This window comes from Pantherophis guttatus, chromosome 2 (genome assembly GCF_059756535.1).
Source record: "Pantherophis guttatus breed Tessera chromosome 2, ASM5975653v1, whole genome shotgun sequence".
Taxonomy (NCBI): Eukaryota; Metazoa; Chordata; class Lepidosauria; order Squamata; family Colubridae; genus Pantherophis; species Pantherophis guttatus.
This window is the reverse complement of record NC_142064.1, coordinates 58212500-58238748: the sequence shown is the minus strand read 5'-3', so window position 1 is coordinate 58238748 and position 26249 is coordinate 58212500. Positions and strand designations below refer to the sequence as shown.

At 39.2% G+C, this 26249-nt stretch overlaps 1 protein-coding gene and 1 long non-coding RNA gene across 3 annotated transcripts in view; one reads left to right on the top strand and one right to left on the bottom strand.

The window, feature by feature from the left end:
• Positions 1-16284, bottom strand: part of CDC42SE2 (CDC42 small effector 2) — a 63801-nt gene extending 47517 nt beyond the window's left edge. The window contains exon 1 of one of the 2 annotated variants that reach the window (XM_034410015.3): positions 15610-16284. The gene's annotated coding sequence lies outside the window, so the exon portion shown is untranslated. Of the gene's footprint in view, positions 1-15260; positions 15500-15609 lie in introns of those variants that run through there. The other variant, XM_034410016.3, reaches the window with a different exon arrangement.
• LOC148115118 (uncharacterized) lies at positions 15987-19149 on the top strand. Its single transcript, XR_015732203.1, has 2 exons — positions 15987-16073; positions 16262-19149. It is a non-coding gene; the product is annotated as an uncharacterized LOC148115118 (long non-coding RNA).
• Positions 19150-26249: the final 7100 nt, after the last annotated feature.

The window sequence follows — 26249 nt, the reverse complement described above, 5'->3', positions numbered from 1 at the left end:
GGTTCACAGATCAAGTTTACATAAACCATGATTTACAAACTACTGTGTTTGGGTTCCCTCTATACCGGGGATCCCCAATTCCTAGTCCGTGGCCCATTTCTAGACCACACCCGTTCGGAAACTGGGCTGTGGAAGTGGCATGCATGCGCATGTAAGAAGCTGCATTTGTAAAAGTGGTGTAGACACATGCGTGAAATTATCCCCTCTCCTCCCACACCACCTCCGCTGGTCTGCCAAGCCAGAAAGGTTAGGGAATGCTGCTCTATACACTCCCAAATAAAATTAACCATATAATGGTTTAATATAATAGAAGAACAAGGCACCCTGATATTGCGGCATTTTATTCAGGGATTATATTTTGATATTGTGTAAATTCAGTCACTGTGGCTTATTTAATAAACTATATTTTAAAAATCCAGGGTTAGACTATATTAAAGAAACCAATGAGATCCAAACTAAGTTCTTGAATATTGTCTCAATGATCATGTCTTTACAATAATAAAAATATAATCTGCATCCCACCCAGTGCCCACTGAAAATTGTATAGCATGCCTTCCTACACAACTGGTGGGGCCAAATGTGCAAAAAAAAAAACAAAATTGCTTGCATGGCAATTAATTTAGGAGTCTAAGGTTCAATTGAGAAGCCTTGCAATGATATTAACTAGAACTGAAATCTCAAAACGTGTGCTCATATATGACATGCGATCTTTATTCAGGCATGCCCTGTAACACTATGAAGGACCGCTGCGCACTTCAGGCAGAACATAGCAAAAAATCTTTGACTGGCCTTGGACATAAGCATCAAATCATTGTACAGGGATTATCAGGAAAGACCATAACCAGTAAAATAATAGTCTGATACTATTCATGTGAAACACCATGCTTGAATAAATTAAATACTGCTGGCCAAAATAATCTCTTTCGTGCAGACTGTATCACAGATTCTGTACATGTTCAGACTGGAAGACTAGCTGGGGTGAACATTTTATGGATACTCAGCTCTTTTATGCAGCTCTCCTAGAGAAGCTGATACCATAAAAGTTTCTAACTTTTAAATGTCAGTTTGAAAAAGTTTTGGCAAACACTGCAAATGTTAGCTGAGCAGTCTCATCACTCAGCAAGGGGATTGTGTGGTATTTAATAAATCAAGCACTTACACATGCTTTCATTGCACAACAGAGCACTTACCTCTAGAACCTGTAAGCTGCAAAGCATAGATAAGGCTGCCCATAGTGACTTGTACTCCTCACAGGGGAGGGAAAGAAAAGGAGCTCAGATAATGGGTTATATGCTTTTGGAGTGGGGATTTATTAAAGGAGAAATGCTGCAGACAAGAACCAACAGATGTTTTCGATACAGGTACATAATTAGGAGAGCTTTTCAGATAGAGATCCAAATAACTCTGAAAATGACAGTGTTAAAAAAATGGATTACAAAATATTTTGAGTTTTATCTGCCTATTTCAGAAAATGAAATTAAGGAAAGTCAGGTGCTTGGATTATGATCAGAAAGGCATAGGGCCAATTTCAAGCTAAATCACAGAAACTCATCAAATAGTAATTTGGCCAATCCTCTTTCTCAATCATAGGACTGTTGAGTAGTGAATATCTTATCTTAAATGTCTGGGTGTAGGACAGGCATGGATTTAACAAGTAAGTACAAATAAAAAGGGCCTGGAAATAAGTAAGATCTTCTTTGAGATTCTAAAATAACAATAAAAATATGTTCATATATTCCAATTAAGCTACTCGGGACTTTTTTTAAAGACTGAACTAAGTTGTTTTTAAAACACATTTCGCAGTTAACATGTGACAAGTTAACATATGCAAAAATAGGGCTCAATTTTCTTTTATTGTTTCTCTGTCTTCCAAAGAAAGATGAGAAAGCACAAGCACAAGTTTTTGTGGAAGTTACACACTTTCACATTTAGTAATTCAAACTCAGCCATGAAAGCATTATAGAATCTACTAATGATAAAACACTACAAAATCAGATTAGTTGTCCATTAAGTATACTTAAGATATAGTTACTTCAGTCTTATTTGGCTCAATCTCCTCAAACAGAAAGGTATGGATTCAATTAAGTCATTATGAAGGCGAGAAAGACATTCTTTTGGTCTATTTTTTTTTTTTTAGAAAAAGTGGTAAATTTAGATTATAAAATTGATTTTTTAAAATTAAGATTAAATTATGTTAATATTTGGGGTAGTTCTTAGTGAACTTTTAGATGATTAGGTCTGAATGATGTGTTTTTGCAATTTGATTATTGCTAAGGGATGAGATAAGGGAAGAAGCAATTTTTAAATTGAAGTTTTGGTGAAATGTTATCTAAATTGTTCATACTTCTCCTGGGGGATGGAGGAAGTCATCTCATGTATCTTTTTTTTTTCTTCATTTTTTCTACCGTGTTTCCCTGAAAATAAGACCCTATCTTATATTTTTTTGAACCCTGAAATAAGTGCTTGGCCTTATTGCCATGCGCTCAGTGGATGTCTTATTTTGGGGGAAACAGGGTACCTTTCACTTTTCTTTTTCTTTTCTGTTTCTATTTTCTTTAATTTGTATTCACTGTTTATCTTTGTATTTATAAGCTTTAATAAAATTAATTTATAAGCTTTAATAAAATTAATAAAAAGCCAATATGAAGACCAGAATAAAAAGGAAGTCTTGAAATTTAACAATGACAGAAATATGATGAATATCTATAAATAAATATTGATTACCTTTGGACAAATTTAAATATCTGGTTCTAGATGAACTGCACCCTAATGAATTTGATGATGTCGTGGCTAGACTTATATTCATCATTTTTAAAAAAATCTGGAGACCTGGTGAACTATCAGATGAACAGGAAACGAATGTCCATAATTTCCAATCATAGGGAGAAAAGGGTCTCAGGAAATTCAGATGAGTCATTTTGATACTGATATCTAGGAAGATTGTAAAGCAGGTTATACTGTAAAGAGATTAAATAAATTGGGAACAATTATCAGAAACCAGCAGGCATTTTTCAACCTTTCCAGACTTATCTCATACTTCTTTAGTGAATTATGGAAATGCAATAAATATGTCTTGATTTAAGCAAAGCATTTGGCAAAGTAGTCCATAACGTTCTGGCTCTTAAGAAATTTAATTATGGGCGGGATGAAATGACAACTTGGAAGGTACGTTAAGTAGAGTTGTACAGCATTTCATTTTCAAAGAAATCAAAGTACACATGGATATGAAACTGGCACATGCCTGCACCTCTAACTAAATGCATCTTTCCTAAACCGTGTAGAAGCTGAGGATAGTCTGCTTACAGATAGCTTGCAAATTATATTCAACAAGTGTTTATCAATGATTTCTCATCAAACAGAAATGGGGTAACAGTGGGAGTAACATAAAAGGTTCAGGTTCAGTCCTGGAGTTCTACTCATCAACATTTTTATCAATTAGTTATATATGAGGTAGAGGCAATGCTTAGGAAATCTGAAGATGATAATGATTGGGTGAGACATTTAACACTCTGCCAGAAATAAAATAAAAATAATCTAGATAGATTAGAGAAACATCCTGAAAACAATAGAATAGAATTTAACACTCAGGATATAGAAATCAAATTAGGGGATAAGACTAATATTCTGATAAATAGTACTGACATTATCAGTAGAGAATGAAGGCTTATGGATCAAATGCTGTCTTCTTTGTCACAAATACAGATAGTTCTCGAGTTACAAGTTTGTTTAATGACCATACAAAGTTACCAGGGGTGGTTCTATTTACCTTTACTACTGGTTCGCAGCGGGATTGCGTGCGTACGCTTGCTTCGCTCACCTTGCTTCTGTGTATGCGCAGAATGACAATGACAACATCGGTCATTGTTGGGCGGGGCCTCCTGCTGGTTTTAGTACCAGTTCCTGTGAACCAGTCCGAACCAGGGGCAACCCACCACTGAAAGTTACGACAGCACTGAAAAAAGTGACATAACTGTTGCAGCATCTCCATAGTCACATGATCAAAATTCAGCCACTTGGCAACTGGTTCATATTTATGATGGTTGCAGTGTCTTGGGGTCATGTGATCCTCTTTTCCGACCGTCTGACAAGCGATATCCTGGGGTCATGTGATCAGCTTTTGTCACCTTCTGACAAGCAAAGTCAATGGAGAAGCCAGATTCACTTAACCTTGTTGCTAACTTAACAACTACAGTGGTTCACTTAACAACAGTGGCAAGAAAGGTTGTAAAATGGGGCAAAAGTCCACAAATGTTCCCCTTAGCGACATAACTTTTGAGCTCAATTGTGGTTGTAACTCGAGGACTATCTGTACAACAGAAAGCTCTACAATAAATTGATATTCTAGTTGTTGGTGTAGCACTATCAGTGACATTATGAATAAAGTAGCTTTTATCAGAGTAAATATTAAGGACAATATTAAGGACAGATGTGCAGAAAATCCGATGAATTATCCTGTGAAGAGCTCCTGTTCAAAGCCACGAGGCTATAATGTCCTTCAGAAAGCTAAATGTTGCTGCTTAAGGAGCCTTCTTGGGTCCTTTGTAGAGAGTTCCTTTACTGGGACTGCTGGTGAAGCAAAGAGCCTATGGATGTGTAGGAAGTTAGCATCCGCCCCTCTCCTAGGAAAATGAAATATTCTAGGAAATATTAAAAAGGCAGAATATTATATTTTCCTTAAAGGAGAAACATGTTTCAAAAGACAAACTCAGAGCCTCAGCTCCCTGCCCCCGCAGCTGATATTTTGGTACCAATCTATCTACAAGACAAAGGCTGGGCCAATTTATCCACAAAACAAAAGACATGGCCCTCAGGACATGATAGGATTAGCCCTCACTCAAGATCCAAACCAGGACAAAGCCATTAAGCCTTAAGCCCCTGCATTACATCATCACCCAGCAAGATTCAACCAGGCCTGGGACTCAAGACAACCTGCAACCTGAAACCTGCAAAGTTACCCCTGCATGGCCCCATGGGTGTCTGACAACCAATCAGAGTACATTTCTTACACAGGAACAGGAAGCTCCAAGGCGGGGCCCAAGAGAGGGTATAAATCTCTCTCCCTATCTCATCCATGTGCTCTTTTTGCCCAGGACCTCAAACTATGTGGTCCTGTCCACCATTAAACCATCTTTCCAAGCAGTCTCCATGTTTCCAGTGTCTTTTTTCCCACTTGGAACTGAACCCAGATGGACATTTCTTCCAACAGATGCACATCGGCAGCATTTTGAAAGGCATGACTGCCTTAAAACTCTCAGGAGGGGCACTAGACTCTTCTGAAAGCTTGGTACAATTCTACTAAAAAGTTCCAAACTCAAACTTTTAAAACCCAATGCCCCCATGACAACATTTTTCTAATACAACGGTATCTAAAATATTAATGGATATCTGGAAATATGTTTTATTATCTCATTTAATATATACCTAAATCACCGTATACACATATTAAAATGGATTCATTAGAATGTTAACTTATGTCACATATATATCACCGCCTACTTTCTTTCTGAAGATTTTAGCTTTATGGATTTAGTTTGCTAAGAAACTGAATCTGGGGTGAAGCTTGAGAGAAAATAAATTTATCCTCCAAGAAAAAATATTTTTAAATGGTAAACATATAATGCTTTAGTATGTTTAGAATCCATGTGTGACCTTCAGTTATTCGGCAAACAAATGACTTGCTGTTTTTGAATCCTGTTTTAAACAAGTAAGTTATTGTTCTGCTGTAAAATAGCTGCAGAGAATTAAATATTTTGCCTACTTGTGTCTTAAAGTACTATTGCAATTACTCTATTGTGAAGATACATACCATAACATTCAGTACAAGTACTAAGTGGTAATTCTAAGCGAGGTATCCCTCCAGAAAAATAACATTAGTTCATGGAAGCCAGTGGTCAACAACAGAGCTATAAATACCAGTGTACCATAGAGGCTACTCAGTTTAGCGCGGACACAATTTTTGTAGGACAAGAGCTTGTTTCATTAGATGCACAGAGATAGAAAAAGTAGTAAATAAACATGGGTAGACTGAATCAAATCAGCAGAGAAAGAGTCCAAAAATGACCTATTTGATAAAACACTAATTGTAAAATGTATACAGAACTTGTACAAAAAAACCACCAGCCAATGTGCTCAAAATTAATAAGGAGCAAAGCCATCTCATATCAATTCCTTTTTAATATATAACTGTTCTGTTTTATATATCACTACTGTTCCCACATTCGAAACATGGAGCATCTATATAGCAACTCTCTTCTGAAACTTCTGTAGTTAAGTCAGTGATGGCTAACCTTTTCTAGGCCGAGTGCTGAAAGCATGCATGCACGTGCGCGAACCCCCAAAATACAATGCACATTCCCCCCGCACATGCCCCCCGCATGCACTTGCCCCCCGCACACACCCCACCACTGTGTGCATGCGCGGCAGAGACCCGAAGAGCAGCTGGCCAGCGGGAGGCGCGCACACATGTGCAGCTGAACTGGGGCAACGGCTCACGTGCCATCAGAGAGGCGCTTGTGTACCACCTCTGGCACGCATGCCATAAGTTCACCATCACGGAGTTAAGTTATGGTCTTCTCTTCCTGATATCAATCCATACTACAGGTTATTAGGGCTATTGTACCTGAAGGCAAAGAAGTGTTTTAGGTGTAGAAGCAAGCACATTAGCTGATATTGTTTTGACAAACAGTGGAAAAAGACTCAAAGACCATCTCATAGTTATCCTGCAGAAGAATATTGGATTCCTGGATCTCTCAACAATGGATGGAAACTGATCAAGGAAAGTTTTAACCTAGAAATGAGAAATTTTCTGACAGTGAGAACAATCAACCAATGGAACAGCTTCGGAGGTTGTGGGTGCTTCATCACTGGAAGCTTTAAAGAAGAGAGTGGTTGGACTAAATGACCTACAAGGTCCCTTCCAACTCTGTTATTCTAAACAAAGGATTGAGTGAAAAAAATTGGCCAGGTCTTGAACTGCAAGCTAAATACCCTCCTCTCCAATGCCAGTAAATTAGGGTTTTAAGGTTGCTTATGTCTCCCACCTATAGGAAAAAAAGGGGACTGTCTGAGCACCAACACATTAATTCACTATATGAAGAACTTATTGACCTACAAATTGAAAAAGCCACTGTTCTATTCCTGAGATGAAGAAAAATGTAAAAGAAATTAGCAGATGATCATAACCCAAATTAGTGGAGTATTATTGTCTTTTGAATCTAAAAAGTGTCAAGTCAAAAACATTATTCCATCATACGGAAGTCTTAGAGTGCACATATAGATAGTCCTCAATTTATGGCCACAATTGAGACCAAAATTCCTGCTGCTAAGCAAGACGGTTAAGTGAATTTTGCCCCACTTTACGAGCTTTCTTGCCACAGTTGTTAAGTGAATTTCTGTAGTTGTTAAGTTAGTATAGATGGTTGTTAAGTGAATCTGGCTTTACCATTGACTTTGCTTGTCAGACAGTCGTAAAAGGGGATCACATGACCCTGGGACATTGCAACCGTCGTAAATATGAACCAGCATCTGAATTTTGGTCACATGAGCATGGGGATGCTGCAACGGTCATAAGTGTGGAAAATGGTCATAAGTCATTTTTTTCAGTGTCTTTGAACCTTCACTAAATTAACTGTTGAAAGGCAAGGATTATCTGTACTCCTAGCAGGTAGGAATGCAGAAGGGTGCCTTGAATGATAGCCCAGCTCACGGGTATCAAATTCACCGTGTCATGTTGCCGTCAAGTGACATTTCACGACTGTTTTTCCCCTTTGCGGAGCTGGGGTGGGCGTGGCCTGCACGTGACGCATCCAGCCCGTGGGCGGACAGTTTGACACCCCTTATTAACAAGTTGAAGTTTTTAGCCCAGCTGAAAGACGCGGCAGAGCGGACTGCCGCGTCTCAGCTGTTCCGTAATACACTGCATGTGCATGAAGCGAACTGGTGGTAATACCGGTGGTAATACCGGTAGAAACCCACCCCTGGGCAAAACTTAGTAGCCTTATCTATTGACCGTTGTCTTTCAAGAAAACTCTTATGTTTCCTTCATTGGTTAGTGGGAAGATGAAAAGTTGTAGGCAGATGAAACCAGAACCTTTAACAAATTAAGTGGCAGCTGTTTTAAGCCACATAGATGGAAAAAGCTATCCAATCACATGCAAGTCATGCGAATATGGTATAGTTCTCTTTCAAAATGCATTTTACAACTTTCTGTTTTCGTGATCACAGTTTCTGTACTGTTCTGAATTTTTACGCTCCACTGTAGCCATTTAACATGCAAGTTAAATAACCTGTTAAGCTATAAAACTAGTTTTGTAACATTTTTCCTCAATTTTCATCTTTGACCTCGGACAGGAGAAGGCATTTGAAGACTGGAAATTCATAAATGTTCTGTTTTAATATTAACAGCATTGTAAGCCCAATTTTCAAGATAAACAATCTTAAATAACAACAAAGTCCTTTTGATATTTAAAGTCCTGAATAATAATAATACAGGTAGTCCTTTACTTACAACAGTTCATTTAGTGACCGTTCAAAGTTACAATGGCACTTTGTAACCTTTTTCACACTTATGGCCATTGCAGCCTCCCCATGGTCAGGTGATTTATATTTGGTTGCTTGACTAACTGGCTCATAGTAATCACACTGTCCCGGGGTCATAGGATCCCCTTTTGTAGCTTTCTGACAAACAAAGTCAATGGGGAAGCCAGATTCATTTAACAACTGTGTTACTAATTTAACAACTGCAGTGATTCACTTAACAAATGTGGCAAGAAAAATTGTAAAATGGAGTAAAACTCACTTAACAAATGTCTCTCTTTGCAACATATTTTTTGGCTCAATTGGGGTCGTAAGTCAAGGACTGCCTGTACATAAATTTATCAGCAATTTTTTTTTGTTTTAACGAAAACTGAAACCTGCAAGACCCCCCCTTCTTCCTCAATCAGAGCATTATATTTCTACTTTGACCTATAAACACAAATGGATCACACTCAGCCTTTCAAACTCCTTCCACTCCTGCGATTATAAGACAATGCACCAACAAATGCTGTTTCATCATGTTGGAAGCACAGTAGATTATCAAGAATTTACACAGCAGCAACTGCCTTAAAAAAGATAATTACCCAGCCATGCCTTGAAGACAAAAGGAGTCTCCTTCTAGATGTACCCTAGTTACAGTTCATTTGAACATACCTGCCATTTGTAAATGACACCAAATTTCCCAGCAAAAATCCCAGACAAGTACTGTACTTAGCTAACCCTTGGAAAAAACTAAGCGAGTTGTACCTGTGTAAATACTTGGATGGATGGGAGACCACTGGAAAATCCAAGAGTGGTAGTTTTGAAAGCTGGGGAGGGGAAAAAAACCCCAGAAGATGCCAATGAAAAACATGGTCACCAGGAATAAGGCTCAGTTTGAAGACTTTATATTGCCACTGAGAGAGAGACTAGTTGCAGTTGCCTTCTACTGCTAATCATCCTACAACTCTACAAACAAAAGCAACACGTCCATTCATTTCTCACAGAGGCTATCAGAACCAAAAGCCATCTGAGGAAGAGAAGCAGCAGACAATGAAATGTTATTATCTTGCTGGCTGCAGGTGTTTTGTTTGGCTCAGCATCTTTGTCTCTTTACAATCAACTACTGTGTGATGAAAAAGGAGCACTGTCTGTTCCTGGGGGTGACAGTATCTCCAAAGTCTTCCTGTACAGCGCCATTTCCATCATACCTTTCTAGTAAAGAACCATGAAGTATTAAGGGTGAGTTCCCTTTTTATTCTTCTTGTTTGGTTGTCCCTTCCTCTTCTTTCGATGTCCCTTATCTACAGATAGTCCTCGATTTACAACAGTTCGTTTAGTGACCATTCAAAAGTTAAAGCAGCACTGAAAAAGTGACTTATGGCCATTTTTCACACTTATGACCATTGCAGCATCCCCATGGTCACATGATCAAAATTCAGATGGTTCATATTTATGATGGTTGCAGTGTCTCTGGGGTCATGTGAACAGCTTTTGCAACCTTCTAACAAATAAACTCAATGGGAAACCAGATTCACTTAACAACCCAAGTTACTAACTTAACAACTGCAATGATTCACTTAACAACTGTAGCTAGAAATATCGTAAAATGGGGCAAAACTCACTTAACAAATGTCTCACTTAAGAACATAAATTTTGGGCTCAATTGTGGTAATAAATTGAGGACTACCTGTATTATATTTTTTAGATTACAAGCCCTGTAGGCAGCGACCATTTGGTTTTATTCTTCTTAAGCTACGCTTAAGCTAAAGAGCAAGGTATATGATGCTAGATATAGATTAGCATGCACCTATCTTTCCATATCCATCCATTCTGGATTATTTCACAAGTTGTCCAGATATATAAATCTGGTGAAGTGTCAAATAGAATTTAGAAATTTTTAAAAGTTTTGTTAGACAGCATGAATGTACCTTTGCTGAAGGTAAAACTGAAAGCTGACTGACATAGTAGAACAAACAAGAAGGTACTTTGCTTTATTGTCACGTGATTAGTTGAAACAAATTCAGAATAAGTACTATATCGTGGAAAGAAAAAAAAATCTAAAAAAAATCAGGCTGCCAAAAATAATTACTGAGAATACTTATACAGAAGTGAAACATTATTTCTTTCTTAATGACCTTTCAACTTCATAACTCATTTCCAATCATAAATCCTTTTATTAAAAAGCAAGCCATAATTATTTGAAACATTATTACAGAACTTGTTTAAAATTCTAATATAAATAAATGAAGATGTCATATTACTGATCTAGTTTCCAAATGATTGGGAATTCATTTTAACAACAAATCAAGAAAGAAATAATGAAAAGGGGGAGGGAGCAAAACTTACATCTTTAAAAATGATGTAAAGAATACAGTAATTGGTAATCTCTATCACAATCAGACTTTCATGTACAAGACAAGAGATTAATTGACTGATCTCCACAATCCGTTTTCCATTATAGAATTCCTAGACCTAACAGGGCATTTATTTTTAAAAATGTTAAGTAGCTGTAACACATAAACTGTGTTCACAGCCCTGTTATCAAATAATTTAGCTAAAAAACTAGCAGCTAAAAGGCATAACAATTTGCAAGCACACATATATACACACACACAAATAATTTTGAATCTACTTCCTGTTTTTCTATTGACTGTTTAGTCCACTTTTTTCTCTCTCTCTGACTGAGGTCAAAGGGCTATTCTTCTCCTGTTACAGGTAAAAATATCACAACAAAATGCTGAAAATTCTCTTTTGCTGCCTTTCTGTCACGACAAGACACCATCTTTGCTTACGTATGTCCTAATGAAGTAGTCTATAAGCTACCTTTTCCGAATTTCATATCCAGCCACAGGTTTGTTGGTAAATCTCACTGCACTTTTGGGTTACAGGGTTTTAGACTGAAAATGAAAATCTGGAAATCCCAGGATTTTTTCATTAGTTGTAGCAGTACATGTGGAAAATATAATATAGGGATCAACAATTGTTCTTTAAGATCCACACAGTACTTCTGATTTCATACCTCACAAGAGAAAATAGTTGGGGGGAGGGGCATTTGAGCAATTCTGATCCTTATACTGCTTATAGTCCTTGTAAAGCACAACTATGCACAGTAGAATTTACTCCTGAATAAAACTGAAAGATTGGTAATGATATTTTTAAAGCATAAAATGTTTTGCATGTATCTATGGGTGTATGTGTATCTGTATATGCATATGCACACCACTTTAAAACTGTATTGTATGAACCCAGTCTTGTAATGATTTATTTAAATGTTTTTAAAGAGTAAAATATTTCTATTAAACTGATTATTAATAGAACAATTCATATGCAAGTATTTCACAATTTGAGATTTATAACACTTAAACTTTGCATGTTCTAGCAAAGAGGAAGTGGCGATTAAGTTTTTTAAAAAGGCAGACACAGACTAAAGGGGGAAAAAAGTACAAGAAATACTGCAAGTTCTGAAAAATATCAACCCTATTAGTAATGTTCAAACTTAGTAAATCATGGAAATTAAACTGAAGCTAGCAAAAGTGTCTTAGTTTACAATTACAAAAATGTAAACAAAATATAAACGTTTGTAGAGGCATTTATAAAGAAATGGTCATTAACGTATCAATCGCCATTACATAGATCAGAACTATATTAGTAAATCAAATCTATGATGAAATTCTAGTTTGGTTATTAATATATAGTACCATTATGGCACTTTGCAGAGAAACAATGGTGCAAAGTCAGTTCAAATAAAAAATCTGCTAGAAGAGAGAGAGGAAGTAAAAACAGAAATGACTTTTATTGTGTAGTAGCTGGCATAAGTAAAGACTTTATGGTGGTAATACTAGATGTAGAAAGCTCAGTTAGAGATTAAATATTATTAAGATGAATGGTTTCAATGGAACAGATCAGAATAAAGGTGAGAGGGCTCAAAAGTGAAAACGTAGGGGTAGTACATCATGTCCTTTGAGTTGAAATTAAACCAAGATTAAGGTTAATGTTTGCATTTCTAATATACTAGCTGAGCTACCCGGAGAACCATACTAACAAAGCTACCAAGTTGGGAATAAATGTTCTACCCATGTGGGATCTTGTGCTGGGCTTAGAGATAAACCAGAACATGACATCCCTGAAAAACAGCATGAGTTACTTTTACACTGCCAACAATAGACACATCAAGGAATTATATGCCTAACATAGGGCCAAAAGGTAAAATGAGGGCACAATGAGAAATGACTCAATAACATAAAAAGCTGAGGATGTCCCTACCTCCATTTACCAACAAATGTATAATGCATTATTAACATTTAAAGGCAACTTTGTTGGATTGCAATTAACAGAGAAGGCTTTTATATCTCCAATGTTCTTCCTTAGGACTTAGGCCATATTAAGAATTTATCTAGCATTCTCCAGCATTCTATCTCTCCTGGAAAAATATTAATTTGAAGAATCATCATTATTCTTATTACGAGAAGATTAGGTCCTGTTAACTTTACTGTAAAAACAATAAAGACACAAGTTCAATTCATGGTGATTTCACAGAAATATTCATGTTTGGGGTGAAGAGAGCAGTATGAAAACACCACTGCCTTCTTCCATTATGATTTATTCCAACATAAAACTAGAGTAATCCACCCAAAACTCTTGTTCCATATCAAAGAATCATTTTTTTGCCTGACTGTATACAGTATGCATATGTCATATATAAATGCAATATATTTCTCATCCAATTTCTAAGCAAAGACTGGGAATAAAATATCCCAATCAATATAATGGACAGAAAAATAAGCATGCACCATGCTGTGATATAGTCAACATTTCTTCCTAACTAAGTGCTCATAACTATTTAATCAATATATAATCAGTACTCAATAAATCCTGAAATCAATCATCCACATTTTTCCATAATTAAAAAATCCCTTCATTAAAATATGCATTTACCATTTAGAAATAATTTGAGTTTAAAATACCACACCTGCTATTTGTTTTAAATAAAGCAATAAGTGCATCTTATTTAACTATCTTTAATACAAATAAATTTATTTATTTATTTGTTGGATTTATAATCCACTTTACTTCAGAAACTAAAGACAATTCTTCCAATTTTTCCATACAACCACACTGGAGAAGGTAGGTTGAATTGAGAAAGAGAAACTAACCCATAGTCACTCAGCATGCTTCCATGGCCAAGGGCGGACTTGCAGCAGAGTCTCTCTATCATGACATAAATATGCTTATTTTTAAATGAGAACACTGATTTAAAACCATATAAATCTCAAAACCTTCTAGCAAACGGGCCATATAAATCTCAAAACCTTCTAGCAAACTAAAATCGACTATATCACAATGAAATCAACAGTATTAGACAAAACCTATCATAGAAAGGCAGTGTACGGTAAAACTAAAGTTTATTAGTTTTAATAAATTTTAACACTGATAAAGGTACTTAAGTACTAGACTATTACAAATATGGATGGCCGAAGAGGATTAAACTTGACCAGAAAAACAATTTTAAAAAATTATATTTGAACATATTGCACATATTGCACATAATGGCCTAATTCAGCATTGAATTTCATGCAGAGGTTTGTAAAAAAAAATTCTTAGGAAATTTAAAGTATTATGCCGAAAACAACATTTATCTGTTCTTCTGATAAGACTCTGAAAGAGGGCAGAAATATTATTCCGTCCATGCATAGAAGCCTTGGTTATTATCTGCTGCTAGCAGTGCGGCATTACAGAGCAGGTACCGCACCCTCTCTTACAACATGAGGGGGGGAAAAAAAAGTAAAGCTACCATTGGTCCTTGAGGCCAAAAAATACTACTATAGTGCTGAACAACCTGTTAAAGCACCATCTAGCTAAGCTTTTCCTCTCTGCTATTACACCAGGGCAGAAGAAGCAATTTTTAAAATATCCTCCGAAAAGTATCAAGAAGGGTGGATGTACCTTCCCACCAAATACAAACATCACAGTATCCAAAGATTCTCACTTTCTTCCAATTTACCAGACTGAAATTCTTATTAAGGGCATCGATGCCATCACACAGGAGCCATATATAACGGGGGAGAAGCCTGCCCTGTGTTCTCCCTTGCTTTAAATCCATATGAAAATGCCAAAATATTTAATTTAGTTCCTATGCTGATGATGAATAACTATCTATGTAGGGCAGCAACGAGAAAAGCTTCTCAGTCCTTGAACTCATCATTAGGAAACCACACAGGCCACTCTTCGTCCTTAGTTAAACGTTCAAAGGTTTACATTTTTAACCACCTATTCATGAGGCTTTGCTTTCTGCAAAAATGGCAGAGAAAGGGAAATATTTCCTCTTCTTTGCCACTGCGAGACACCCCCCTCCCCACCTCCTCTTGCTTCCATCCCTATGGCTGGCTAGTTGAGCAGCAGTGCATCCCCCCCCTTCCCTAATCCCTCATCTCCATCAACCAAACCCTTTTTAAAATTATTATTATTTCTAGTGTTTCCCCTGCGGTGGTTCGATGCTTTTTCGCGACAGGCTACCGTATTTCTCATTCAGCGCCGCTCCTTTTCCTTTGAAAAGGAGAGTAGAACCACGGGGCAAAAAAAAAAAAAAAAAACACCCGCATTTATTAAATCAATTGAAACACACGGGAAAACATAAATCGGCCCCAGCGTGGATCCTAGAGGCGTAAGTTACACACACACACACACACACATACACACACACGGGTGCAGTTACATATTACAGACATCCAGGAAGGCCTTCGCACTTTATCATGCGGCGATCAGCCAGGGCTCGTTTTCTTCCTCCTCCTCCTCCTCCTCACAGCACTTTCTGTTTTCACGTGCCGAGGCTCAAAGCCACGCCGCCGCCGCCGCCGCCACCACCCCCTTTCGTTTACCACCCGGCGCTGTCCCCGGTCGCCTTTAGCTGGAAGGACCGCGAGTGCGCCCGTCCATCAGTGGCTTCTTGAGGGCTGCAAGCTGAGGCGGGGATATCGGCGAGAGGAGAAGACGTTTACCTGGTCTCACCGCCCCCTTCCCGCGCCCCTCACGAAGCAGTGAAGCCCGAGCCGCAGAAAAGCTGAGCTTCCAGCCCGCTCTCCGCCTGCCACTCACCTCCTCTCTCGCTCTCGCCCTCTTTTGTCTCGCTTCCTCTTTCGCCGCTTTGCTTTCGGCACCGGCGGCGCCGCCTCGCAGTTTCTCTGCCTTCTGCAGCTCGGAAGAGCGAGTCTTCCTCCTGGCTCCGGTGGATGGCGAAGAGGCGGCTTCTACGAGGAGTCTCTACGCGAGGCTTGGAAGGCAGGCGCGGGGAGTAAGGGGAGGCGACTCCGCCGCCGTACCGCCCTCCGCTTCTTCCTGTCGCTTTGGCGGTGCAGCGCCGTTTCCCGCTTCGCTGCCCTTCACCGGTTCGGCTCGGGCTGCTGCGAGAGAAGCCGGCGAATCCCGGACAAAGCACGGCGAAGGGATGGGTGCAAGTAGCGCTGGCTGGCTGGCTCTCCTTGGAGCGCTCAGGCCGGGCAGGAGGACGGAGGAACCTCCTTAGTCCGACCGGTGCCACAGAGCGAGTGCTCCGGGATGCGGTAGGAGAGGGCGGCTTCAGAATTGTGCAAATAAAGGGTTAACTTTAGATTTCCTTATGAGGAAGGCGGGGCAAAAAGCGAAGGGAACAAGCATTGGGGTTGCGAGGAGAAAGCCAGTTAACAAACGGAGAGGGAGAGAGATAGACACACACACACACACTCACACTCTCTACTACGGTATCTTTCAGATGACGTGGGAGACAGCTTGCTTGACAAAGCCAAGCCAGTAAACAAGATATAAACGTTTGCAAAGAAACATTCATCTATCTGTTTATACAATGGTGGTTTGGACGCTTAAAGAGAAAGTAGGTATAACTGTATCCGTCAGTACAATGTTAAAAAGTTTTAATCTTTTTAAACGACTGGTCCTTTCGGCCACTGAGAGCTTGACCGTCATAAACCCGTTTTCCCACGCTTCGTCTACTAGGCTTCGGTGCAAGAGACCCGGGGCGGAGTGATAGTTTCAAAGCTAAACCTATCGTGTTCGTTTGACGGCAGTGAAGTTGTAAAGACTACTCCTTCCACCCGCCTCCAAGAAACGCGGCCGTCACTTGCGACCAAATGAAGCCGGTTTTGCCACAGTTGCTGTATTATAAAGCAAGAAGGGGGGGGGGGAAATCTTGGTGCGCGCGATCAACCGTGGTGGTCTCAGGAGACGGAGGCACGCGGGGTAAATCAGCACGCGGAGAGCCGCTCAATGACAGCGAGCTCAGAGGAAGTTAGATGACGTCTGCCTGACAAACTTCAATGGGTTTATGGTTGTCATAGTTTTCCCCTCTCCCAAAGGAATTCTGGGAATTGTAGTTCGAAGAGGGAATCCTGGCAAGGAATGCTAATCAAAGCTTACAAGGGTAGACCTTGTATAGGACAGTTTTGCTATGGAAAGTAGCAACTCTTTAATTATGCTTAAATGTACGGTTTTCCAGTGATGCAAATCAAACATTATCTGTCCCTTCTCTGAAACTGCCACCAAACAACTGGTCGATAATGTCAAGTATTGTCTAGTCTAATCCTGTTCTTCCTAAGAGGTTGGGGGCAGTGATGAAATCCAAAAATTTTTATTACCAGTTCTGTGGGCATGGCTTGGTGGGCGTGGCTTGGTGGGCATGGCAGGGGAAGGATACTGCAAACTCTCCATTCCCACCGCACTCGAGGAAGGATACTGCAAAATCTCCATCCCCACCCCACTCCAGGGGAAGGATACTGCAAAATCCCCATTCCCTCCCCACTTCTGGGAGAAGGATATTGCAAAATCTCCATTTCCACCCCACTCTGGGGCCAGCCAGAGATGGCATTTGCGGGTTCTCCAAACTACTCAAAATTTCCACTATCGGTTCTCCAAACTGCTCAAAATTTCTGCTACCTGTTCTCCAGAACCTGTCAGAACCTGCTGGATTTCATCCCTGGTTGGGGGCCTTCAGGTAGATCCCAGTGCTTATAAAAATATAAAAGATACAGTATATTGAGTGTAGTCTGGGAATGTGCAACTATCCTCAAATTCCACTGTCTTCTCTACTTTTAGGCTGGCTCTTTTTTACTTCCCCTTCCTGAACTCTCTTCCCAGTACATAGTCAACCCATCCTGGGTCTCTGTAGAGGAGTTTTGGGAGGGGGCAAATTATGTAGCATGCATGATCTCATGCAAATAGCAATACATACTTGTTTATAATACCGAATGTGTAGTCTGACCTCAATAACAATTAGTGAAGCAGGTTTTGTAACTAGAACTGAGGGATTATTTATTTACAGAAAATATGAGACTGTAATAGGTAAAGCCTAACACTAGCTAATTACATCTTGCCAGGGGAATCAGCATGTAGTTTCGATGTGTGTGTGTGCCTGGAAGAAAAAGCAAACGGAAGTGACAGCTGAGCAATCTCTTAGACAAGGAGTGCATGGATTGCTAAAAGAGAGGACAGAGTAGAACATAGAATCACAACACTGGAAGGAACCTTGGTCTTCTAGTCCAACCTTATGCTTTAAGGCAGGAGACCTTATACCATCCCGGTCAAATGGTTGTTCAGTTTATATTTGAAAACCTCCAGTGATGGAGCACCCACAATTTCGAGAGGCAAGCTATTAAATTAATTGTTCCAACTCTCAGGAAATTTCTTTGTACTTCTAGCTTACATCTCTCATTAACAAGCTTCCACATTACTTCTTGTCTTGTCCCCTGATGCTTTGGAGAATAAGACAATCCCTTCTGTGACAGTTCCTCAAGTACTGAAGGACAGTTATCATGTCCCGTTCCCCCAATCCTTATCTTCAATAGGCTACACATTATTAGCTCCCTCAATTGTTTATCATACAATATAGCTTCTAGACCTCTTATCTTTGTTGCTCTTCGCTACACACTTTCTAGAATCTCAGTATCTTTCTTGTATCACAGTGACCAGAACTGCACATAGTATTCCAAGTGTGGACTCATTATGCAGTATAAAGCGGTATTACCACTTTTGTGTTCTTGATGTTATCCCTCTGTTGATTGGGTTGGCTTTTTTGGCAACTGTAGCACAGTGCTGACTTAAGTGGTGGTCCAACATGACACTTAGATCTCTCTTATAGTTATTACTGTTGAGCCAGGTATCCCCTATTCCAGGGGTGTCAAACTCATGTCGTCACAGCGTCATCACGTGACGTATTGTGCCTTTTTTTCCTCTTCGCTAAACTGGGCGTGGGCATGGCCAGTGTGTTACGCATCCGGCCTGCGGGCTGCGAGTTTGACACTCCTGACCTATTCTGTACCTATGCATCCTTCATTCTAGAGTTATGCCATTGGATCCAGATCTTCATTAATCTCTGCAGAGTTTTCTGCAGACACTGTTGCAAACCTATTCCTGTTGCAAACCTTTACACAAACCAATCAGACAAATTTCTCTTTTCATACACAAATGAGTGCAAACTCCTCTTGAGCAACTGAACTCTACTGCCAGTATGAAGCAATCATGATGAGAGGAAGTTTCAAAGGCCACAGAAAGGATGTTTTTATGGGCATGGAACTGCACAATTTGATTATAGTTTACAGCTTAGAATGTTGTATTATTCTAGCTAATTGATATGTATGCAAAAAACAGGTCGAGATACAATAGTCAGAATGAAGTGATTTTTTTCATATATCAAAACATGACATTGCTCTTTTCCAAGACAAAAGGGGGCAGAATTTTGAAGAAGTGGGCCTCACAGAAGGCAATGTCTATATTAAAATAAACAGAATAAAATAGCTTATATATACACATTATGGCCAAAATGAGGGAGTGATAAGTTTTGTTTTCCTTGCCCTATTTCATATATAATATTTTCATATAATACCAAAACTGGTTTACATATCACAGAAAGCCATAATTAACTGTGTTCACACGTTTAGTCCTATCCCCAGTAATTTTCACATAACACACCATGCCCAAATATTATATCTAAATGTGAAAACCTATTTCATACATGCTAAGAGGTGGTTTCACACATCACCCTATCTCATTTTAGTAGGCCTAAAAGGTAAACCTAAGCAACACACTTGATTCTGATATTTATTTTTGTGAATTAATTGTTCAGTTCGCTTCTCCATGCATTGTTTGAATTCTATGTGGTTAGTTGAGTTTATTGTTCAGTTTACTGTATTGTGCAAATGTAGTCAGCTTTATTAATTCAGTAAACCACAGCATTTTCGGAAAACGTGGCTTCTGAAGTTTGCAAACTATGATTCATAGTTTACTCTTGGTGTACTGAATGAAAAAGAACTGTAGTTTATTCAACAATTAAGAAAATCATGGCTTAACACAAAGCGCCAACCCCCAAAATGGGAAGTTTTTTAAAATTACAACCCTATACCTCCAAATACCTACATTTTGAGTGTCAATTTGATCCTCTTTAGAAGGAAAATAAAAATTGCTGAATCGTCACATGTGAAAAATATAACCTATGTGGACAAGCACCTTCTTTCAAACATACAGGAAGCATTTATGATCCAAACTCATTTGAACAAATATACGCAGAGCACAAATATTTAGAATAGGCGGGTTGATGTTTCGGTTGCCAATCTGAATTCTCCACGTCCGCCTGCAGTGTAATTCACTTGAATCTCATATATGCCCAAATGCCTTCGGCTACGCTTCCTACCCAGCCCGCCTTAATGATTCTGAGTGTGTGCTGCTGCACCGAGGATAATGAAGCATCGCTTCAATACCGGTGGTAGCGGTCTGATCTTGACCTTTTAATACGACCCACAGGATCTCTTACATCTCATAGCGAATTGGGGCAAATATCCACTCCTAGGTCTGTGAATAGAACCTCAGGCTTCGTTCCTAAACTGGAATTAAAAGACTAAATAGAGATAAGCATTAGAAGTAGGAGAAATAGTCATGTACTTTATACCTATATTTCTAAAATAAATTTTAAATTGTTAAATTGCTAAAAACAAACTGCTGGATTAATAATTTTTTTAACAATTAGGTTGGGGCTCAAAAAGTCAAGATGGTAACTGCAAAATGAAAACACATTAAAAAGGGGAGGAGCTTTGATCTGAGGAAGAAGGTGGTTTGTCATAAAACACTCAATTGCTAGAATGCAATATAAAGTGGTTGTTTGTCATACATTCAGCATCACCTAATGTCTCAACTAACTTTTTGTGCCCTTTTTTCTGCACAGATGGGACACTTTTGTTCCTCTGGGATCCCTAGGCATTCTTGCAAATGAAAATGAATGCTTTGCGAGGTGCTATCTTTCAATTTAATGTTTTATTAAAAATATAATATAAAAATCATCAAGTAGGATATGGAACTTTACAAATGCCAAGAACCCACAGGTACTATGGTTGGAAACTACACTAATTATGTAAACTATTTTATTTACGTTTATTTTTTAATTTTTCTCAACTGTGAAGTAGCCAGCAGCAGTTCCTCATCTTTGCCTAAACTAGTGTATTAAATTCATTTGAAACAAACTTAACATCAAGAACTAGTCCTTTAGTTGGTTTCCCCTCTTCCTCCAGAACCTTTTTTTTTTTTGTGAGTTAGTGCATTATCTTGAACTAAGGAATTAAGTGACATTTGTAAGTTACATTGATTAAAGAATAGGATCTATATATTCTGAAGATAAATACATGGATCTACGACAGCCCATCTCCTGGGATTATTTATCATCACTGTTTGAGTTACAATGTTAATTTTATTTTTATTATTTAATTACCATAAATTTATTATATCCACCCAATCCAGTAGTTTCTGGGTGTATTACAAAATGTAATACTAAAAAGCTAAAAATGTACACAAACAGCCCACATTAAAAATATTGCTTAAACAAAGCACCAGAACCCTTCCCCAACCTTGCAACACACTAACCTCAGGCCTGGGAACAAAGGCAGGTTATAAGGAATTTTTGGAACCTCAAGAGAGAGGGCATTGTGTGTGTGTGAGAGAGAGAAAGAGAGCGAGGGCGAGAGATGCACTGATATTATTGTGGCATCACTCAGTGTGGCATTTCCCGTATAGAAATATAGAACATCAATGAACTTCTATAGCAGTGATGGCTAACCTTTTTGCTGTCGCGTGCCAAAAGCGGAGGTTGCGTGGAGGGGTCACGTGCGTGGCCACACCCATAATTCAATGCGCCCCACCTCCCCACACATGTGCGCGTGATCCCCCGCGCTCCCCCCGCTTTTGGCACGTGATGGCATGCTGGGCCCAGCAGGCCCGTTTTTCGCCCTCCCCAGGCTCCAGAGGCAAAAACGGCCTCCCCCCCTGGAGGCCCTCTGGAGGCCAGAAACAGCCCGTTTACTGACTTCTGGTGGGATTTTTCACTCTCCCCAGGCTCCGGAGGCTTTCTACGGGCCGTTTCTGGCCTCCGGAGGGTCTCCGGTGAGGTGGAGAAGGCTGTTTTCGCCCTCCCCAGGCTCTTAGAAAGCCTCTGATGCCTGGGGAGAGCAAAAAATGGGCCTACCCCACCTCACTGGAGGCAGAAAACAGCCTGTTTCCCGTCTTCCGGTGGGCCCAGAAGGCCTGAAAATCAGCTGGCTGGCATGTGCATGCGCACTGCAGCTAAACTAGGGCAACGCTTGCATGCCCACCAATATGACTCTGTGTGCCACCTGTACACCACTTTTACGGTCTCCCAAAACCTGTTATAACCCCAGTTCCCAAAAAAGTCAGCCTCGTTTCTGTCATTTTGAGGGTGGCACATCCAAAACTGGAAATTCCAAAGTCACAGCCACAGGGATGCTTGTGTAAACACCAGCCAATTAAGGCTGCCCACATTTTTTTTTAACTCTTAGAGCTGTACTTTAATCTGGTTAATTTATCAAAGTTACATTTAGTTGATGGATGTATAGTGCTAGAAGTTGACTGGCAAATAAATATTGGCCCTAATGTTATTCAATTCTTTAATGATTTGGCTGCCACTTGCTTTTTTGATTACTCAGGTCTGAAACACTGCTGTCATTTTTGATCTACGGATAGTTCTCTAATTTGGTAATTTCCACTTAGCAAAATGCATGGGTCCCTTTCTGTGTGAGCAAATTGACAAACAATGCACAAAACCCTGGACTGCCGTATACAGGGTGGCAATTTGGAGACTGCAGATGAAAAATATCTGTGATTTTGAAACATTGAGATGAGGGAGGTAATAGTTGGATTAGTAATTTCCTGTTTTTCTTTTCTTTAGAACTTGGAGAGTTTGCTCTTTTCTTTATTCATAATGATCTTCTGAGCTAGTGCAGGATAATAACAATTTGCTTCACCAGAACTACTTACCTCTCTGAGTCAACGCAAAGCACTTTTTCCATCATCTCCCTTAGCCAGAAAGAGCCTTTGCAGAAACTCTGCTATTTAAAAGGAAAGAGGGGGAAGGCCCTGTAATTTTTGGAAAGCTGATTTAAAGTATGTTTGACATAAACCTTCAAACAGTTTGCACAGCCCTACTATCTGAAGCCTGCTTTAGGACAATAGGACAATAATTTTTATCTATTTTCCACTTCTATAAAGTAGCAAATCATGCCATCAGTTTTCAGAAATGTTGGGGAAAAGGGAAATATTATTTCTGCAAACTATAAATATAAAAAAGCAACCCACAAAAGGAGACTTGGGACTACATGTTCCTAACCCATTCTGCATCAGTCCCATAAACCAGGGGTGCTATTCAGCAGGTTCTGACAGGTTCAGAACCTGCTGAACCTGTAGCAGAAATTTTGAGTAGTTCAGAGAACCAACAAATACTACCTCTTGCTGGCCCCAGAGTGGGATGGGAATGGAGATTTTGCAATATCCCAGGAGTGGGAAAGGAATGGGGATTTTGCAGTATCCTTCCCCTGGCGTGGGGTGGGAATGGAGATTTTGCAGTATCCTTCCCCTGCTATGGCCACCAAGCCATGCCCACCAAGCAACACCACACCCACCATGCCACGCCCACAGAACCGGTGGTAAAAAAAATTGAATTCCACCACTGCCATAAACCCCGATTATTCCTCTCCTCTGTTTTTTTCAATACTATCTTTAAATAACCCATATATCGAAAGAGAAATTATGAAAAGCAAATAGCTCAAGCCTTATTTTTACACCCATACAATAGTTTCAAGTTCCGCTGCACCAACATGACAAAAAACGGGGTCTTTCAGATACTTTATCTACATTCTTCATTTCCATTACTGAATCCCTCACAGTGTAACTCAAAGCTGACTTGCGTTTACCTTTGTTTCTACAGATTTCACAATTCTGAGAACACACAAGGGATGCTAAAAGCAAATCAGTGCTCACTACCAGTTGACTATTAGGAAAGTTTTGAAGAAATCATCCAATCATTGCACTATTCTGTGAGCTTCAACAGATCTTGGTGCAACAAAAAATTTCTCAACTATAACATCACACAACAGGAAAAAAAATGATTGCTAGTGTTTCTCACTGTTATTTTGGGTTCATTTGATCTGTAGTTTGTTAAGAATTCTGAGCAGTTAGTATGACAAAAAGGTTTTCACCTGAATTTAAAGTTCTCTTGCAAGCTGTAGAGATGAAAGGATAGCATATTTGCATTTTACAGCAGACATTTTCTAATGCTTCTACCTAGAGGTGTGCAAAATGTATTGTTTGGATCAGTGGTGGGATTCAAATTTTTTTACTACCGGTTCTCTGGGCGTGGCCTGGTGGGTGTGGTATGGCTTGATGGGCGTGGCTTGGTGGGTGTGGCAGGGGAAGGATACTGTAAAATCTCCATTCCCTCCCCACTCCAGAGGAAGATTACTGCAAAATCCCCATTTCTTCCCGATCAGCTGGGACTCAGGAGGCAGAGAATAGATGGGGCGGGGCCAGTCACAGGTGGTATTTACCAGTTCTACCAACTGTTCAAAATTTCCGCTACCGGTTTTCCAGAACTGGTCAGAACCTGCTGAAACCCACCTCTGATTTGGATAATGGATCATTCTGAAGAAAAAAATTGACAATTTGCAGAAATACGTTTTTCAAATCAGAAACAGTTCAAGGTTTTCTAGGGCAGGGGTCTCCAACCTTGGCAACTTTACGACTTATGGACTTCCACTACCAGACTTCCTCAGCCAGCACATGCGCTGTACTAGGGTTTGCCTGTTCCCAAATAGGTCTGTTTTATCTTGGCCAGATATTTTGAACTCTTCTGATTTAGGCGACTTGTTTTTTTAACTGCTAACCAATCTTTCCAAAAAACATAATCATAACCATAAAAAGAATACTGTGGAATTCTCTGGAATTATTTCTACCAAGCGAGTAAAATATATTTAATTATTGTATCTGTCCAGAGTCATTTCTATGAGGTGGGTAGCCATACAAATTTCATTAATCAATCAATACATTAATCAGTAAATAAAATTTTACACATATGTGCTTTAACCATGATTGCATGGTGATATAATGGCTGAACACAGGGAAGAATTGGTTGACGGAGTATATGTGAAATCCATTACAGGTAAATTTATAAATGTATAGATTTACAAAGCCTTAGTAAGGTCACACCTACTGCATCCAGTTTTAGTTACCACATTACAAAAAAGATGTTGAGACTTTGGAAAAACTGCAAAGAAGACCAACTAAGATGATTGAAGGCCTGGAGACTAAAACATATGAAGAAAGGTTACAGGATATGGGTTTGGCTAGTCTAGAGAAAAGAAGGTCTAGAGGGGGCACGATAGCAGTATTCCAGTATTTGAGAGGCTGCCACAAAGAAGAGGGGGACTAACTTATTTTCCAAAGCACCAGAGGGCAGGACAAGAAACAACGGATGGAAAGTACTGGTAATTGAGGAGAGAAGCAACTCGGAACTGAGGAGAAACTTCATAACAGTGAAGACAATTAACCAGTGGAGCAAATTGTCAGAAGTTGTGGGTGCTTTTTAAGAAGAGACTGGATAGTTATTTGTCAGAAATGATATAGGATCTCTTGCTTGAATTGGACTAGAAGACCTCAAAGGTCCCTTCCAGCTCTATTCTGATTGAAAAAATAGTCCTCAATTTACAGCCATTCGTTTAATGACCATTGGAAGTTACAAAGGCACTGAAAAAAGTGATTTAGCATCCCCATTGTCAAGTAATCAAAGTTTGGACGCTTGGCAACTGGCATGTATTTATGACAAGCAAAGTCAATGGGGAAGTCAGGTTCACTTAACAACCATGTTACTAACTTAACAACTGCAGTGATTCACTTAGCAACTTAGGCAAGAAAAGTCATAACTTTTCTTTGGGGTGAGTTTTGGGGAAGAACTCACTTAACAACTGTCTTGCTTAGCAACATACATTTTACGCTCAATTGTGGTTGTAATAAATGTTGTGATATAAATGTGATCTTCTTACAGTATGCCAGTGTATGTCTGTCCTATTGAATACATGCATACATTATAATGTTCCACAACTAGAATTATCAACAACTAATTACAAAATAATGGAAAATATTTGTTGATGGAAAACCTAATGGTGAAAGATGGACATGAGCAGATTCAGATGTTAAATTCTGAATGGATAGTGCAATCCAATGTGTGTCTTCTCAGAAGTCCTAGTGAGCTTAATAGGGCCTACTTTCAGCTAAGCGTATATAAAGTTACATCCTTATTCACATTCATTTCATGTTTTCATGAGCAGAATCATATTTTAATATATATTTAATATGTTTTCACATGCAGCTGGCTCTGAATGTAGCCAAAGGGGGAAAATATTTTATATGAAATATGAAATAAA